Here is a 4,831-nt window from a genome sequence, read left to right on the forward strand (position 1 = left end):
AGGTAGGTATCTTATAATAATTATATATATAATTATAATAATAAAAGGTAGGTATCTTATAATAGGTTTGTGTGTGTGTTAGTTACTTTTTCATTGCTGTGAAGAAGCACCATGAGCAAGGCAACTTATTAAAGAAAACATTTAGTTCGAGGCTCATGGTTACCTCGGGTAAAAGTCCATGACCATCATGGCAGGAAGCAAGGCAGGAGACAGGCAGGCATGGCGCTGGAGTAGTTAAGAGTTTACATCTGATCTTCAAGAAGGAGGCAGACAAAGAAGAAGAGGGATGGGGGAGAGAACTAATTGGAAATGGCATGGGCTTCTGAAATCTCAAAGCCTGACCCAACTGATACACCTCCTCCAATAAAACCACACCTCTTAATCCTTACCAAGTAGTTTCATCAGCAGGGAACTAAGCATTTGAACCTATGAGCCTATGGGAACCATTCTCATTCAAGCCACTGCGTATGTGTGAGTGTGTGTGTATACATATATACATGTGTGGATATATACATATGTGTGTGTGTATCATGTATGTAGATATGTATATTATAATGGATTTTTGTATGGCTATTTCTTCATATTTGTTATTCCTCTTCACAGCCCTCTTTTTGCCCTATGATCATATCTTTTCTCACTTGAAAACCTCCACCCTTATTATTTCCCTTTTCCTTTTCACAAGACATGGAGAACTCATGTCCTGACTAGGAAGAGTCCTCCCTGTTGGTTAGCTTTCATCACACTGGACGGTGTTTTTGGAGGCTGCTGGAAAAAAAAAGTAATCCCCAGTCTCACTCAGCTGTGACCCTGTGACTTGCAATAATGTTGGGCAAGGCAAGATATGCCCATGAGTGCAGTAGTGACATGAGTGTTTTAGGTGTAGCCCACCACTTTCCGGTTGGGTTTGAGGCCCACTCCATGGAAGGAAACGCCAGTCTAGTACTGTAAATCTGGCCAAGAACCTATGGCTGTGGAGCCCACAGGGTGCCATTACTACTGTTACTCTGGTAAATTGGTATACTATCAAACTCCTCTCTAAATTCATATCCCAATACTGATAGATGAGTGCAGTAGATAGTGATCTCATCAGAGAGGTTTCATAGTGCAGTAGATAGTGGTTAAGGTAGAAACTCTCAATTGATCAAAGTATAGAGAATATAGGTCAGTGTGTGTGGGGGTGCTCAGCCACAAGTGGAACATCTATATCACTCATGACTGTCATAAAAGAGGCAGAAGGGTTGGTTGTTCACAGATAGCCAATTACTTAATCAGTCTGCATAATGAAGCCACCATAAAACCCTAAAGGGCAGAGTTTGTGTGAACTCCTAGATAGTTGAACACGTGGAACATCCTGGAGGGTGGTGCTCATGGAGCGGATGGTACAGAAACTGCAGACACCCTCCCCATACCTTATCCCTGCTGGATTTCATCTAGCTGTGCTTCTTATGTCATGCCCTTTATTAATAGCCCAATAAACCAATAAAGAGAGGGTGTTTTCCTGAGTTCTGCTCTAGCAATTTAATCAAAGCCAAGGAGCGGGTTGTAGGAACCCCAGCTGTAACCATAGGTCAGAAGCTGAGCTCCCAGCTTTTGTTTGCACTTGGCATAGGAAGTGGGGGGCGGGGCAGAGAGCTGCGCAAACCAAGTTTTCAAATACTAAGCCCAGTGCTGTCTTAAGGTAGTGTCAGAACTAAGTCAAAATTGAGGGCGACAACTGGGTCCATTGGAGAACTGATTAGTTAAATGTGGGGGAAAATCCCATGTATGATTTCAGAAACTGCAGGTAAAGTATTCTGGATTGACTGTGAGAGAAGTGGAAAAAGCCCTGGGCTTCCCCTATCTTCCAGAGATACCTGTGTCATCTCTATACAGCACCCATGCCATTTCAGATTCTAAGACAGTGACATCAATAAGTGCTAACAATGCCAACTGATCATTTCTTGGGTATTGAAATGATAAAATGGCGATCCTGTTGGGTCTGCTTGCCTCCCCTCTGACATGGTTTTGGAATGTTTTGGGGGCCATGGAAAATGACCCTGGAACAGCAGCTCTTTCTCACAGTCATTTGTTTTCATTCTCCCGAGTGCCTTTCTTTGGCATTGCCTGCGACTTTTGTAAGTGACTCTCCTTAACACTGCCACCGTCTGGGGTAAGCCTCAGTCCGCTCGACCCTGGAAGGGGCTCCTGCTCTCTGCTCTCCTCTCACCCCCAGTGTCCGTTCCTGTTTTAACCTCTGTTGATAGAATTCTCCTTTTTTTCTCCAGCTCTCCTCCCCTCTTTCCGTACACTTTAAAACTATACATTTTCATCAAGGTGTGCCTGTGTGTGTTTGTTTGTGTGTGTGTGTGATAGATACTTTCTATCTGTAGACAAACCAGAATGCCTTTCTAATTTTTATGTTAATTTTTTTGTTTGTTTTGTTTTTTTGAGACAGGGTTTCTCTGTATAGCTCTGTCTATCCTGGAACTCACTTTGTAGATCAGCCTGGCCTCCATGTCAGAAATCTGCCTGCCTCTGCCTCGAGAGTGCTGGGATTAAAGGAATTGTTAACTGTCTGTTTTCTTCCCTTGTGTTTCCCTCTAGAACTCGTATCAGGAATTATGTACCTGTAGCTTTCTTTCCCTTTCACCTTCTTTTTTCTTTTTTTCTTTTTGTCAGACTTTTTATTGAGTATTTTGGAGTTGTTTAACACACACTTAAATGGTCTTACTCAGGGAGGGAGGTTCTTGTAGAGTCCCAAGGAAGTGTCAGAAAAGCAAAATATGGCCATTATCCATTTCCTTTTTTTCGGGGGAGGAGGGTTTCTGGGTAAATGGTACATCTCTAAGCATTGGATCTCAGGTTTGTTCGATTGTTTTAATATATATACTGTGAACATTGAGATTTTGTTTGGAAGACACCCTGAAATCCTGAAAGTAGCACATGCAACCAACCCTCTCTAACCGCTAGCTTGTCTGCACAGGCAGGGTGATTCAGCTCTCAGTGGAGACCAGAGGCCATCTAGATGGCTGGAAGTTTGTGGAAGATCTGGGGATTGCGTGCCTCATTTACTGGGAAAAATCAGGAAGTGGCCTTTAGGGACACTTTTACTTGGAAAATTACAACACTAGCAACAAGTCAAGGCTCACACATCTACCATTTGCTTGTTGAAAGCAGCTCATAATAGCAAATAAAATTAAACATGCCTTACGTTTTCCCCTCACAAGAACATAAACAGTATTAAAGGGAGCAGGGAATTTTAGAAAGGTAATGCAATGTTTCTTTTAAGTAGCCCTTGGTAGTTAGTTTATGACCAGACAGTTTAAGTTTCAGTTTTTGTTTGTTTTTTTGAGTGGGGATTTTTGGTCCAAAAGTTTTGTTTGTTCCTAGTATCTGCTTCTGCCTCCCCCTCCATCAGATCGGCTTCCTCCACGGCCACTACCTTTTGGTGCTCCGTAGCTCGAACTGCTGTAGGAATCACGTGGCGGAGGGTACCTCTTTCCATAGAAGGGGGAAGCCCTCTTTCTTGCTGCCCACGAGATCATGACCACTTGAGTAGAGATCACTTTGGCTGCTTGAGTAACTGTCTCGACTTCCACCATATCTGTCACGAAAGCTGCTGTAATCATCATAGTGACTGCTTCCACTGTAAGATGGCAGGGGCCCTCTTCTAGGTGGAGCACTACATTGAGTTACCATAACTCTCATACAAATCTCTGTAGGAACCTCCACTTGGATGATCTGAATAGTCACAATCCGGACCATATCCATCTCTGTCACTATAGCCGCTTGATGGATGGTTATCTCGTGAATTGGAATGACCATAATCGCGGTAAGTATAATCTTTTGGTGGTGGTGCATAATCTCGTGTATCTCGAGAACTTGGATATTCTCTGCTTGAATAGCTATCTTTAGTAGAATATCCATCATCTCTCGGGGACAAACAAACATTTCTTCGAGAAGGCCTTCCCTTCGTGGCGGGCCTCAGTAACCATCTCTTTCACGTGACACAGGGGCTCTTCCTCCCATTCCACTGCTGCTACGAACTGGTCCTGAAGGTCCTGATCTTTTAGGAGGAGGACCTCCACTTCGTGGTGGTGGTCTTCATTTTACTGGAAGAGGTCCTCTCAAAGAACTCATGGTAAAATTCATGCAATAGCCACCACCATTCCTGTGTCGTCCCAGTGAGGGGGTCCTCTGGCTCCTCTACTTCCTCCTCTTCCTCCTTGAAGACCTCTGGGAGGGCCTCTGCTTCTTGGAGGTGGAGGTAGTCTATGCCTACCACTTTCAAATGATGGTTTGGTGGCTTGCTCCATTTTGATGGCTTTCCCATCTAAGGACTTTTCATTCATGTCTCTGGCAGTATCCTTTGCATCTGCTAGGCTTTCAAAAGAGACAAAAGCGAATCCTCTTATCTTATTAGTTACTCTGTCCTTCATCAAAAGCACTTCCACTATTCGTCCATATTTGCCAAACACTGCCTCAAGGACTTTCTCATTCATTTCTGTATTTAGCCCACCAATGAAGGGCGATCTGCTTCAACCATTTTTCCTCTCATCCGATGGGGGTAGTCTGTAGTCTAAGTAACCCAACAATGGTCAGCTGTGGATGGGATGTCTGAGAATCTAGTAGTTGCTCAGTCCCACCAGGCTAGCTGTTTCAGCTGGTCTTCTGTAGAAGTAGGTTCTAACAGGTGCTGGTAAATAAGTGCCCCCTTCCACCTTCTTATCCTTCTCATAGTGGGTGCTGTTCTCTTTTTGTTCTTGATCTCTTAGATTGTTGATCTATGGTTCAGACCTGTTTTGACATTCAGGTCTCACTGTAGCTCGGTGTATGATGTAGGGAAGTTATT

At 43.7% G+C, this 4,831-nt stretch overlaps 1 pseudogene; it reads right to left on the bottom strand.

The window, feature by feature from the left end:
* Positions 1–3,168: 3,168 nt before the first annotated feature.
* On the bottom strand, positions 3,169–4,548 carry Gm9771 (predicted gene 9771; annotated as a pseudogene).

The sequence above is a fragment of the Mus musculus genome, chromosome 3, assembly GCF_000001635.26.
Source record: "Mus musculus strain C57BL/6J chromosome 3, GRCm38.p6 C57BL/6J".
NCBI lineage: Eukaryota > Metazoa > Chordata > Mammalia > Rodentia > Muridae > Mus > Mus musculus.